The sequence below is a fragment of the Clupea harengus genome, chromosome 11 (genome assembly GCF_900700415.2).
Source record: "Clupea harengus chromosome 11, Ch_v2.0.2, whole genome shotgun sequence".
Classification (NCBI taxonomy): Eukaryota; Metazoa; Chordata; class Actinopteri; order Clupeiformes; family Clupeidae; genus Clupea; species Clupea harengus.
The window spans coordinates 29,259,041-29,274,150 of record NC_045162.1 but is presented as its reverse complement, the minus strand read 5'-3'; the positions used below and the strand labels follow the sequence as shown (position 1 = coordinate 29,274,150).

General features: G+C 43.9%; 1 long non-coding RNA gene across 1 annotated transcript; it reads left to right on the top strand.

Moving 5' to 3' along the window:
- The first annotated feature begins 12,836 nt into the window (after positions 1-12,836).
- Positions 12,837-14,510, top strand: LOC116222479. The gene is made up of 3 exons (XR_004164686.1): positions 12,837-12,991; positions 13,386-13,489; positions 14,471-14,510. It is a non-coding gene; the product is annotated as an uncharacterized LOC116222479 (long non-coding RNA).
- Positions 14,511-15,110: the final 600 nt, after the last annotated feature.

Sequence of the window (15,110 nt, the reverse complement as noted above, 5' to 3'; positions counted from 1 at the left end):
ATGCGAATCAAACACTCATCTCGCTTAACGGGGGAGCCTCAAGTAGTCACAGTTAGTGATGGTGAATGCCAAGAGGAGGAGTACACTGCGGATTGTCCTTATGGGAATCCATATTGTTTGTATGGCAGGTATGAAGGTATTGGGTACAAGTGTTGGAATGTTGATTTACACAGGCCTCTGAATGACACCGAGAGACTGATGTATAAGGAAGGTGAGAAGACAAGTGAGGGGGTGAGAAAGTGGAAAATGATGATTTTACAAGAAGGGACAGAGGTTCACAAGAATGGTGTTTTGAAAGCTGTGCCAGACCAGGTGTGGGCCACAGGAGACTTTGATATAGGGCTGGTGAAGTCGGTGAGTCCCTTGGAGTTTAGAATCAAACCGGGGGCTAAGCTGCCATTTCAGAAGCAATACCCCATTTCTCCGGAAGCAGCAGCTGGTGTCCAGGGCACGATAGAAGGGTTACTGCAAGCTGGTGTTTTGGAGAAGGTGCCGTTTGCTAGGTGTAACACACCCATTTATCCCGTTCTAAAGGCAGACAGGGTTAGATGGAGAATGGTGCAGGATTTGCGTTGTGTTAATGCAGTTGTGGAAGACTGGCCGGCAGATGTGCCTAATCCACACACTCTGTTAACAAATATACCATCAGACGCAACCGTGTTTAGTGTAATTGATGCTACCCAGGCTTTCTTCTCTATTCCTTTGGCAGAAAAGAGCAGGGAGCTATTTGCATTTCAATATATGGGTCAAACATACAGATACACCAGGATGCCACAGGGATTTAAGCATAGTCCGCATGTGTTCAACCAAGCCATACGCAATGATTTGAAACACCTGGTGTGCAGGAGTACAATCCTGCAGTATGTAGATGATTTATTGATATGTGGACCAGATGTACACACATGTGAACAAGATACCATTGCAGTGTTACAAGCACTGGCGGAAGGGGGTCATAAGGTGTCCCGTAAAAAGTTGCAGTTTGCCGAATCTCAGGTTACGTATCTTGGTAGACTGATTTCTCAGGGAGAGAAGGGTATAGCACCTGACCACATCCAGGCTTTGATTGCAGCTCCTAAACCTCAGACAGTTAGACATATGATGTCTTTTATAGGACTCATAGGTTTTAGCAGTGAATGGATTGAGTGTCATGAGCAGAAGATTGCTCCACTCCGTGCTTTGATTGCGAAAGCTGGATCTGAGAAATTGACTAACCGGTTGGCATGGACCATAGATGGGGAAGAAGCATTTAACCTCATTAAGTGTGAATTACAGCGCGCCCCAGCTTTGGTCTTGCCAGATTACACAAAACCTTTTGCTCTATATGTTTCAGTGAAAAAGGAAACAGGACGTGACGCGTACATGACGGGGATATTAATGCAGGCACAATGTCAAGGGAAGACAAAGCAAATCATTGCATACTACTGTTCCAAGTTGGATTCAGTGGCCCAGGGATACCCACCCTGTTATCAGGGGTTGGAGGCTGTATACATGGCATACGTTAAGGCTTCAGGTATAACTATGGGGTGGCCGGTGAATATTTATACTAGTCATGCTATTTCTCAGTTGATGGACAAAGGGAGGTTTTGTCTCACTGCACAGCGGCAGCTGAAGTACTATGATTTAACATTTTGCCCAGACGTGACAGTTAAAAGTTGTGACTCTGTGAACAATCCTGCGGATCGAGTTCCATTGGAATATGATGGAAGTCCACATGATTGTGTTGCGGACTCAGTTGCTTTTTCAAAACTGAGACCTGATTTGGAGAGTGAGCCTTTGAAAAATGGGGAAGTGGTTTACTTTGTAGATGGGTCCAGTCACAACTATGATAACAAAACGCATGCTGGGTTCAGTGTAGTACAGATGGCAGAATCAGGGGAATTCAATACAGTAATGTGTATCCCTTGTGAGCAGCCATGTTCAGCTCAGCTGGCTGAACTTAAGGCATTGACTGAAGCTTGTAGTCTGGCGGAAGGGATGGAAGCCACCATTCATACCGACAGTGCGTATAGCCATAATGTGTGTCATGTGTACGGGGCTCAGTGGAAACAACGAGGGTTTAAGAGGTCAGATGGGTCTCCAATCCAACATCAGGAACAAATTCAATTACTGTTGGCAGCTATGATGCGCCCTAAGCGCCTGGCTATTTGTAAATGTAGAGCTCATAAAAAGGGTACTGATTATGTCACATTAGGTAATGCCAAAGCTGATGAGGTGGCAAAGACAGCAGCTTTACAATCACGGGTGGTGGATTGCCCCCAGAGGAACGGGGCACCACACAGCATTCTATTAGCTAAGGGGAAAAGTCATGGGAAGTCAGTACAGTGTCCGTCTGCTTGTCCTTACAGTGATTCATCTACAGTTGGTTGTAAGTGGTGCAGTTTATTTTATACACCAGGACATTTACATCATCGTGAACCTCTCTGTTGTGCTATGTGCCAAAGGGGGGAGTGTGCTTTGTGTTTTGATAAACCATGTGAACAATGGCAGCCGATCACTCAGGGACCAGTAATTAATATACAGCCACACTTAGGTCTTGCGGACATTATTTACATGCAGGAGGGAGCTACTCCGTGGGAGAAAGATAAGTGGGTGGCAAGAGGGGCACATCGCGGGCGTGATAAAGTGTGGAGAAGTCATTGCGGCCGCATGATCGCTCCTCACGTGTTATTGGCTCTGTTAATAACTGATGCACATGATTTGGATCATTGTGCAAGGGGGGAAGTAAGGAGGAAGATTTTGGATGAGGGATTTTGGTCGCCGTACATGCAGGAATAAATTAGCACAGTGTTATGTGTGTAATACCTATAATGTCAGGCAGGGGATAGCAACTAAACCTCTGGGGCACTTTCCAATGCCGGAAGGTCCATTCAAACATCTTGTGATTGATTATATTGACATGGGAAAGACCATTAGAAAGCACAGATATGTGTTGGTGGTGGTGGACAGGTTTTCGCGTTGGGTAGAGGCGTGCCCGAGTCCGGGACCGGATTCTGAGACTGTGATAAAATTTTTCACACGTGAAATCCTGCCCAGGTTTGGTATTCCAGAAGTAGTGTCCAGTGATAATGGGAAGGCATTCGTGGAAAAGACATGGGCCAAGATAATGCAGGCACTGGGGATAAAGAGAAGGTTGGGATGCATCTATCATCCCCAGAGCCAGGGCATGGTCGAGCGGGCAAACGGTGTTCTGAAGGGTAAGATTGCAAAAATATGCGCATCATCTAACCTTAATTGGCTGGATGCGCTGCCAATTGCATTGATGCATATGAGGTCACAGAAAAACCGCACCACACATCTTACACCTCATGAGATGCTTACGGGACGGGTCATGCCGACCCCCCGTATTAGAGGTGATGACAAGGGCCCACCATTGGAACACCTTCAAAGAGAAATTCGGTGTTATGTACAACAGTTGTCTTTGATTCATAAGACTATTTATGCCCAGGCAAAAGAACGGGAACCAGTAAGCAATCCACAGGTGGATACGGCGGGATTGGTTCAGCCTGGAGACTGGGTGTACGTGAAGGTGTTCAGACGGAAGAGCCTCCATCCACGACGGGAAGGGCCTTACAGGGTGACACACGTTACCCCGACGGCGGTAAGAGTGCAAGGGTCAAGTGTCTGGTATCACCTCAATTTCTGTTGCAGAGCATTAAAACCAGGCGATGACAAGGAAGCTCAGCTCAGCAACGAGAGACAGGATGGAGGACATGCTCTTGGAGCAGCTAGACCTGAGCAAGGGACCGGTGGAGGTCCTGGAACAGACCGGGCCGGGATTGGCCTCACAAAGGAGGGTGAGGGTCCGGATTGTTCTGGACCAGGAAAACCGGCCGGAGAGATGGAGGAACGCGGTCGTGACAATGGTGGCAAGTATAGTGGTGGTGGTTTGTCTGGGGTTGATTTATGTTTCAGCACCGCGGAGCAGGGAGCCCTGGAAGGAGGAGATGTCTTACAATCAGGAGACCGGATCCATACATCAGACGTCCCGAGTCCCCGACACCCATGGCAGGAGGGCCGCCTCCTCGACCCAAGCACCCTCCATAATCACCCGGAGCAAGCGAGGGAGTACCAGTATGACCCCTTACCCCTATTTCACGGTCCTATTCACCATCCCAGTGAATGAAAGTAGGTTCCCAACAGGTGTCCTCGGTGGGGAAGTCCAGGGGGACAGGAGTATGGATGGGAAAGGAGAAGGGAGAAGGGTGAAGCGTCAACTGGTTGATAGGGATGGAGAGGAGGAGGCGGAACAGACGGTGGCCAAAGGGAAAAACATGTGGTATAGGTGGGCTTTGTATACTGCCAGGACGGTAAGACCGGGGAAGAGCTGCTACGTTTGTTCTATGGCACAGGAGGAGAGGGTAGTGATTCCAGTGCCTTGGAGGTCGGAGGACTGTCCTGAGCATTATTGGGATCACAAGGAGATTGAACTAAAGCCATACTGTCCGTTTGAATGTATGATTTACCTTGGAAGTGCAACACACCGAGAGAGGGTTAAACCATGGGGAAAAGTGCAACGTAAACTTATAGATGTATGCAGTATAGATTCACATACGTGGCCTAGTACGGATGAGGGGAAGATTATGGATTACACTGTTGGATCGGAATTTCTGTTTGAGTGTTTTGACAGGACGGACTCAGCGGACGCGGCTTCTGAGAACCTAGGTGTGTTCGAGGGGACCTGCAACAGGACGTGGGCCTTGAGGATGGTTGGTCCGTTCTACCCGAAGCTGGGAAAACCATTTTATAAGCAGCAATGGGAATTAAGAGGACTAGCACCATTGCTGTGTAATGTTAGTTCGCAAAATTGTAGCACCAGGGATAAATACATAGATTCAGGTAGGCAGGCTCCATTTGGGAGAGTGTTTGCAGAGTCCATTCAGAATGTTCCATTAGCGGATATATGGTGGGCCTGTGGGAGAGAATGGGGCGTGAGGAATACGTTACCCGAACATTGGAGGGGTAGGTGTGCAAGGGTGACTATGATGCAGCGAACTGTCATTATGGATGGGGAAATTACCGGGGTGAACAGTGTTGAGGGTAGTGGGTTCCCAGGGAGTTCCTCTAGGAGAAAGAGATCAGCGGGAGACGGAAGAGAGACAGGGGTGAAGGATTATGAGTATGGTGGATATTTAGATGCCATCGGACAGCCTAGAGGAATTCCAGAAAGGTATAAGGCACGTAATGAGATTTGGACAGGGTTAGAATCTCTGATTCCGTATGTAACTGTTAACAAGAATGCGGATTGGATTAATTATATTTACTATAACCAGCAAAGGTTTATTAATCACACTACAGATGCCCTTAGGGCACTGGGGGAGCAGTTAGATGCTACCTCCAGGATGGCATTACAGAATAGAATGGCACTGGATTGGATATTGGCCAAGGAGGGTGGAGTGTGTGCCAAATTCGGAAGCTATTGTTGTACCTTTATCCCTAATAATACATCTCCGGAGGGGGATTTTACAAGGGCAATGAACAAGCTGAAGTACCTCCGGAATGAACTTGCAAGCAATGCTGGGCAGAATGGGGGTGATTCTGCGCTTACAGGTTGGCTTCAGAGTATCTTTGGATTGCAGTGGGGAGCGTGGTTAACCACAGTGGCCATAATAATAGGGGTTACATTATTAGTGTTCTGCTTGGTTGTGTGTTGTGTGCTTCCTTGTTGTAAGTCTCTTGCAGTTCGGGCAGTGACGTCGCAGCTACCTCAAGTGTCTTTGGTGGTGGATGGAGAGGGGCAGCGGAAGGTCTGATTACGGAATACGAAAGGGAGGTTGCCATGGAGATGCCGCAACTATTGGAGCCAGGATCTACAGATGGAATATCGATGGGAATGAGCGAGGATGACGAGACCGGGGGCGAACCAGGCCCCCTCATGGATACGTGGGATCTGGACGACCGGATCACAGGCGTCTAGGAACCACAACGGATATGCCGGAGTCAAGTGCTGGTAACCTCTGACTTTTTGGGCAGACTCGTGGATGAGTTGAAGATCACATCGGTGGGAATGATGGGGAGATGTTTTCTATGGAACTTTCTACACAATGATACAGTTGGACTCTGGTGTTCAGAGGGGCAGGGTTGCTACTCGCAGCCTGCGGAATGCAGGTGTCGCTGTACTGGACAGGGCAATGGGTTCAGTTTTCACCTTAAAATAAGAAGGTTTTTGCTCCCATCTGTGAGATAAAGGGCGTTGCACCTCAGGATTCAGGAACACCAGAACATGGACACAAAAATGGTTACATTCAATGATAATAAAGGATATGGAAACTGTATCAAATGTACAAAATTGTAAATATTACTGTGTGCTCATCTAGGACCACCCTAGTGAGACTGTTTTGTGTGATATGGGGGTAGTAATATTTGGGTTAGATGGAATGTATGAATTGTTTAACATAATGGTAACTAGTTTTGATGTACAGGATGTCAAATGTTTGCTTTATCACGTAGTAAATTGATAGTGTGTGCATGATAGTTATGGGGACATTGGTTAGTGTGTCTGATCAGACACAAAGGGGGGAATTATGTAGGAATGTTAGTAGTAAATGAGTAGGTTTAATATGGGTTTATCTAATTCAGTATAAGACAAAGGGGTTAGGAGTATTATTTGAATGGGAAGACGGGGCTGCTTTGTCTTATGATAAATAAAGGCTGGGTCTTCGAGGTACTATGATAGGTTTCTGATTGGTGGAGTCAACGGGGAGGTCATAGGTTTCATTGGTTGAGCAGTCAGCGAATGGAGGCATTAGGGGGAGTGTTAGTGTTAGGTTTAAATGCCTAAGCGGGAGATATTTTGGTCAGAGCGTCTTCGAATTCATTCTCATATTGTTGTTTAGCATCTTCAATAAACCTTACTGAAATACTCTACAATCGGCTGTCTCCACTTCGACATTTCCTGGTACCTCGCGGTAATTGTGATCGGACACCACACTAGCCACGGTCAGCTCGGCGCAGCACGAGCATGCGCTAGGCACGTCTGCTCACGGCTTGTTCTCCTTGCTTCATCTTCTCCAACATTACAGAAAGTACAGACATTTTATATTGCAGAATTAACATGAAGTGTAAAGGGGAGGGGATGGGTGTGTCTGGAGGTCAGAGGGCTATGGTCAGGTATGGCCATATAGATGCTAATGCCTTGTGGCCTCGACCACTCTGTCGTGTCTGTAGACAAAAGCCAGCTAATGTTTCTAGCTCCAAGACACACAAAAGGCAGGAACCATGTCTGATGGCTCATCAACATAGACAAAAGGCCAGTGGCCACCTCGATGGCTGTGACCTGGTGCTATGCAAACTAGCTTTTTGGGGGTTGTTCACACAACTTGTACACTGTGAAATTATGTGAAGTTATGACAAAACCACAGAAATCTAACACTATACACATTGGATACCCCCGGTACACGTTTTACAGATGCCATGCAACACATCTCATACAATACCGAAGAATGGATGATGTCCAAGAACAACTTCTGGAAAGACCTGGGTGTATCAAGACAGGATGGTGAGCACGTTGTCAGGAAGATTGAAATATTATTCAAGATGGGCCAGCTTGAAGACCGCTGCAATGCGATTAAAGTAAGACTATTTTAAACTAATAGGCTTGGTCAATGCATGTATGGAAACAACGACACAACCCCTTTTTTTTCCTTTTTTTCTCTTTTCAAACCTTGAAAAGGGAGGCGAACCTCTTACAGATGAACACACAGCGCCAACTATGGATATCAATACCGAAGCAGACAGTGATCCCAGGGAATCCATCATCGTGTGGGGGGCCCCACAACCACCACCAAGGCGAGTTCCACGCAGACACCTTGGCTAATACCCAAAAACAGCAAAGAGTGTATATATGTGACTTCCGAAGACGAAACAGACGGCGATACCACAGACTCTACAAGCCTTGATTCCACCCCCATCAAGATGACCTTCAGGGTACATAAAGATAGCCTTGTAACCATGGAGACACCACCCCAAGTCATCACCGAGTGTGTATATGTGACTGGCGAAGCCGTATCCGACAGTGATACCACGGACTGCATAAGGCCTGAAAACACCCCCAGCAAGATGACCACACTGCTACCGGCTAATAGATGCCAACCAAAATCGTAAAGGATTGTGTATATGTCATGCTAAGTCATATCATCAACAAGATGTTGCGGGAGGACTGCAATGGTTGCATGATAAACCACCCTAGTCAACGGCAACACCCCTGTCTTTTTGAATCACCATCAGATTACTATGTGAGTAACAAAGCTGCTGTAAAAAAGAGACTTTACTGTCTGGGGTTGTTGCGTGTCCTGGAATATGTCTGTGAAGCCAAGGGTATCAAACCGAACCCTCTCAGAATGATGGGGTCCGTGGATATGTTCATGTTGGAACGAGAAGAGAATGAAGAGGCTGATGATCAGATGGACGATCCATATAAATCCATTGACACTGACACTGCTGCGATCATTACAGCAGCGCTTGAGACCTGTCGGTAAAGGCAGTTGTGCCGAAACGTCTTTTCAACAAATTTAATAACAAAACACATTTGAGTTGTGCTATATGATGGGGAGGTATTTAGGTCGAAACAAGAGCCCCGCTGAGCATGTTAAGCAACATGTGAAATATGAACTTTCTACATTGCTATGTCATACAATAGTTAATGATTCAAGTCGTGTCACCACAGCCTGCCCAGAATCTGAACGACGTTTGATTTCTCTCCAAAAACAAATGGGGTTAGCCAGGAACTTGTCTACCGAGTGGTCTAATATTTTGTATAGGGTTAATAATATAGACAAACCATGGCATGTAACGTTACGTTTAATTGTAGAGGAAACAGTGAAACATCAGCCGGGTTATTTCAAGTTGGGGCATCTTATTGTTTTATGTGCCTATATGTCTGATATATGTAACATGAATCTCAGTAGAAATAAAAGTGTGGATATCTGTGTAGTAGTAGAAACTTTGGTAGATGTGTTGGTTGAAAGGAGATTTGAGACATGTGTTCAATTTTTAAACTATTTGGATGCTTGAACATTCATGTCTGTAACACTGGATATCTAATAAAAAAAACTGTGATACCATATGATGTTGTGTCATTATTTCTTGGACGTTCAGCATGTCAGATCTTCTAAAAGCTGTATACTATGATCCCTCCAACGAGGGATCTTTCGGTGGGAAAACACGGTTAAAAGAGGGTGTTTTTAATACCACAGGGGTAAAGGTGCCGGATCGACAAGTGTCAGAATGGCTAGCTGGTGAAGAATCTTACACCTTACACAAAACAGCGCGTGTAAATTACAAGAGAAACAGGGTCATCGTATATGGGGTAGACAAACAATTTCAAGCAGATCTGGTGGATATGTCCAGCTACTCGAAGGAAAATGACAATGTCAAATACATGTTAACATGTATAGACGTTTTTAGCAAATATGCATGGATACGTGTTTTAAAAACCAAGACCGGAACTGAAGTGGCCAGGGCCTTTGATTCCATTTTAAAAGAGGGCCGTGTGCCTCAGAAAATACAGACAGATCGTGGTAAAGAATTTTTCAACAAGGATTTTCAGAAGGTGTTGAGTAAACACAACATTCATCATTTCGCTACAGGGGGTGAATTAAAAGCTAGTGTGGTTGAGCGTTTCAATAGAACTATTAAAACTAGAATGTGGAGATATTTAACATCTGTTAATTCTAAACGCTATTTTGATACCATACAAGAGCTGGTCACCTCTTACAATAACAGTCATCATCGGAGTATCAAGATGAGGCCTACAGAGGTGTCCAGAGAGAACGAGGATACGGTGTTTAAAACATTGTACGGCCTAAAGGATAGAGATGACAAAATTGTGTTTAAATACAAAATAGGGGATGTTGTCAGGGTCTCAAAAGTGAGAGGTGTGTTCACCAAGGGGTATGAACAAACCTACACTCATGAGTTTTTCACCATAGCAGAGCGCGTACCTCGAACACCCCCGGTCTATGTGTTAAAAGACTATGATGGTGATACATTAGACGGCTCATTTTATGAAACGGAATTACAGAAAATACATGTTGATAGAAATAAACCATTTAAGATGGAGAATATTTTAGAAAGAAAAAAAGTGGGGGGAAGACGTATGGTTTTAGTGAAATGGTTAGGCTGGCCTTCTTTGTTTCCTATTCTGTTCTCTGGCGCCTTCCTGTGCCCTTCCTGTGCCAGCGTTCCGGCCTCACGTGATCTTTTTTTTTCTCCCATAGTTGAGTGCGTGTTGTGGACTTTGTGTGAGCAATGTGTGCTTTCTGAAAAGGCATCAAACCAAAAGGTGTCCTCCATTGGGTTCACATAGTATTGAACCTCATGGAAAAAGCACCTCAACTGTTCATATGTGGTTTTTAGGGTAAATATAATTCAGAAGGAGATGATATGCGAATGCCCTGCATGTGAGGATGTCACCTGCACTATTCCAGAATTGTTTTGGAAGCAAACTTTTTTGTGAACATTAGACCAGATAGTTTGTCATTGAAAATCAACATGTCCCTCTAGACCTAAGACTTACAAAACAAGCGTTTGTACCTAGTCCACCTTTTGTCATGTAAAAGTGTCGTTAGGCCTGGGCATCCGGGCCTACAGCTCCGAATGTTATGAATAGCCCAGGATCTCTCTTTTTTTGCACAAAAATAAGAACTATAAAACAAAGATCACCGTCAAACACAGCCTTGTAGACTCTGCAGCCTACACAGTCATGTCAATAACTCTGCAAAGTTTGTAACATGCAAGATTGGGTAGGGTTTTTTTTTGTCAGCGGAGAGGCCGTGAGCCACCCGCAGATGCATCTGAAGTCACTTCAAGGTCGTTTTGCTATTGTGCTTTCTGTTCTGTTCTCTGAAGCTTTCCTGTGCCCTTATACTCCCCTGCAGCTCTCCGGCCTTAGGTGATCTTTTGTTTCCTTTCATAGTTGAAAACTATAACTTCTGTGTGTCTTCCCGTTTTGAGGACATTATCTTCTGTGCTTTACCAGTTTTGTACATTATCATTTGTGCTTAGATTTTTTGTTTTAGTATAAGGTTTCCTTTGTTTAAACCCAGTTATTTCCCTGTTCCCCTAGGCGTTGGCTCTCCAAATAAACTGTTATTACATCTACATCTTGGTTTCTTCTGAGAGATCCGTGTGTACCACTTTTTCTATATGTACACCTGACCCAGCGAGCTTTTGTAGGCCTTTATTTAGGTGTTACTTTCCATTTGCCAGTTTCAGAATGCAACCCCTTCCCTTAGCGATGCTGACGACATTTCACTAGAAATTCAGTCTATCTTTTCACTCAGCTAAGTGCCTATGTGTGAAACAGGATGTCCATCCTTTTCAAGTGTATATAATGGTAATCTCTCTAATAGTTGATAATTAGGAATATGCCCAGGAAAGTGTGTGTAATGACATCTGAAGTATCAAAACATACTGTATTTATGATTACATTTATACACTTCAGACATGAAAAAGTGTTTTACACTGTGTAGTATTTGCATAGTCATTTCAAAAATGAGGTTCATATAATACTGCCATCATGTGGCAACTCTTATACTCCTATAATTCACTTTTTGTGTAATGTAGGTAATAAGGGCATATGAATATGCCTGTGGTTTTGTTAAATAACATGTGCTATTGCAGTATGGGGGTCACGGAGTTGCTATGAAAGTATTTTGAACAAATGTGATGCATTAACTTAAGTACACTCATTTTTTGACTTCCAAACATAGTTACTCAATATGTTAATGTAAAAATTATTGTTGCATGCTACAAATTGATTAATTATATGAAATATAAATGGGCTTTCATCCATTCATTCAACAGGTTTAAAAAATAAACAATCTTTGAAATACGGTGAAATAATGCAATTTATCCTGACAGCTAAATAAAATCATAAATAAAAGTTTCTCATCAGAAACCTGAGGGACTTTAAAGGAAAATAACTGCCATAGTCATCAGGTATAAACTTTTCTGTCACTGTGTGAAAAAAAAAACTCCTACAGATAACCACAGCAGTCAACTAAATATCAAACAGGAAGTCAGCGTTGCATCTCACCAGCATCAGTTTGTCCGCAAACGTGCAATCGTGCACCACATCTGATAAAAACACCTTTAGCTGTAAACACTTTGAACACAACTCAAACACAAAAACCTCATGTGAAAAAATTGCTGATGACCTGGTGCGTAATGTATGTCAACATCGCAAAGTTTTTAATTCAATAAAATCATGCTTGTATTAAGGTTGTTGAATACATTAAGCAAAGTCACTTTGCAGTCCACCATCGAGAAAGGTACATGGTTGCAAGCAGGAAGCATGACATTTGCCTGCAGTGGCTGTCGTGGGTATTATAGTTCACCTTTAGCTGGACCAAGTTTCATATTTACCTGTGCATATCTAATGTTACCTGTTACTTTATACGAACCACTATGTCTCTATTTCAGGTATGATCCCTTCTGCACCCATGGCACTCTCCCCTTTTTCCTTTTATCATGATCCCCTATAAACCGTAAACAACCTACAGCTGTAATCTGGTGGACTGCAAAGTGACTTTGCTTAATGTATTCAACAACCTTAATACAAGCATGATTTTATTGAATTACATACATTACGCACCAGGTCATCAGCAATTTTTTCACATGAGGTTTTTGTGTTTGAGTTGTGTTCAAAGTGTTCACAGCTAAAGGTGTTTTTATCAGATGTGGTGCACGATTGCACGTTTGCGAACAAACTGATGCTGGTGAGATGCAACGCTGACTTCCTGTTTGATATTTAGTTGACTGCTGTGGTTATCTGTAGGAGTTTTTTTTTCACACAGTGTCAGATACTATTTGACTTTTTACACCCCCCTCTCAGGTGATGCAGTCTCTCCGCTATGCACTGCAGCCAGCAGTGAAGGACATCTCTGTTGTCTGGGACCTTCCAGATGGTGTGTCAGTCACCACTTTGTCTCCTCCACTCAAAGTGCTCTTCCATGGCCAAAGGGCTCTGCTGTATGCTCAGCTCAAAGGAGAGGTGAGAGGTTTACCTCAGGCTTACCTCTCCACCGGTCTTTTATGGTAATCTTGAACCTGAAAAGGTTATGGATAAAAAAGCGTTGCAAACATGGTTTGGAGAATGGCTTTATATTTGTAGTACCAGTCTTTTTATTCTGGTGACCATCAGTACACAGAAAATGTGTTTTGACCAACATCTCTCTAGGAGGATTGTGACTTTTTCACATGTGTCTAGGACTGTTTTACCGTTGTACACAAGTTAAAAAGTTCCCCCGATGGAGCAAGCAACACAAAAGGCTTATATATGCTTTGGATTTCTTGTTCTTTCTGTTCACGTTTTACATTTACTGGACTTTGAGATGCAAGATGATATAGTGATGACACTAACATCATACTGCATTTCCTGTTTTTAGAGCTCAGGGAATCCTGAGGGATCTGTGACAATACAGTACAACCTGTTGGAGGAGACGGTCAAAAACCAACTCGGCTTCTGTCTCAAACCCACAGGAGACACAGGGTGAACATGACAGTTTTTGTTTGCTGTGAAAAATTACCCTATTTCAGGAACTTAGATCCTTTTCACCTCTCAGTTTCAAGGCCCAGGGCTGATTTTGATTTCATGAACCTTCTGTAGTTTCAGCAACATTCTGAGAAAGGGTAAGAATATCGTAACAGTATAAATTATACACTGTTACTGGTCTACTCTTGAGACTTGGCCTCACTAGAAATGCCAAAAAGGCACTAGAGAGGTACTAGCCTTGCTAATGATCTTAACCAAATGCAGTTATTTTCTATATTCTGCATTAGCTTGTCAATAACAAAAAGATCATTATCATCAGTTTAGATTTCCAAACATTCTTTTTGAAAATAGTGAAAGATTCCAATGACACAACATGAAGAAAAAAAAAGTGTCAAACTGACTCAACACTTTCCAGATAAAATAATTAAGGATTTTGAAAGCATATACCCCAATGCCTGATTAAACAGCAAACAACTATATCAAACAGGTGGTAATGATCAGCAACATAAGCAGGTTGAACTAAAATCATGTCCAAGATTCTTGGAAAAACCAAAATCATCTCCCAGATTCTTGGAAAACCTACCTGCCAAGTATACCATGTATATCAAGTATACAGAGAATTGATGTTTTTGAAGGGAAAAGGTTTTCCTGTTTAGTGAACTTTGTATGTTGTTTAAGGCACAGTCCATGATTCTTCTTCAAATACAGTTTTTGTCAAATTCAGGAATTGCTTCTCGAGGTCCTCTAGCTGTCTGTTCTATCTGCACTCAAAAAAGCTCTGATGTTCATAAACAGTCCTGGCTCTCTAAATGGGAGGCAAAGAGCCTTTCGCCTGAATTGTGGGCTGTACCTTTGCATTTTAAATTTACAGCAGTTCGTCTCCCAAGTAGCTAAAACCTCTCCATAGTATTGTACATGTGAATATGTTATATAAACATTCCGAGATTTTGATCTCCCTTGGTCTTCCCCACACTGCAGAGTGACCCTCCACCGGCTGGGGGCTCGGGTCCTGATTGGGCTCGCTGGAGGTGGAGGAGAGGGCAGGAGGGCCAGAGGCAGCGGCCCTGAGAGAGGAGCTGCTGCAGCTCAGCCTGCAGTCTGGAGTCAGCAGCACACACACCGCCTTCATCGCCATCCACAAGGGCAGCGGACAGGCTGTGAAGGGACCACTGCTCCGCAGAACCATACCAACCCCAAGTTTCAGTGGGTCTCTTTCTTTGCCTGTGTGTCTTCTGATACCACAGTGATTCTATGCTGAAGAAAATAACTTACAGGTTCTTCTGTTACATTTTATTTCAGTTTTTTTTTTTTGCCAGGGGGTCTGGTTTTGGTGGACCTATGGCCATGTGCTCTTCAATGGGACCAATGGTTCCTATAGGTAGAATGTCCCCAAGGCCACCTAGGAGTGGAATGAGTGCAATGGATAGTCGTAAGTGTTCAGCCTGTTGTGGTATTATCTCGTCTCAGTTGTAATACGCTCCACACATATCATAAGTTCGCCCACCTGATCCATTTCCAGGGTCTTGCTTTGCTCAATACATTTGTCTGTCGCAGTGTGTTTTAGATGTACTGATGTACTGATTTTGCAAAGCTGAAAAGACGAGTCAAGGACAAAAGC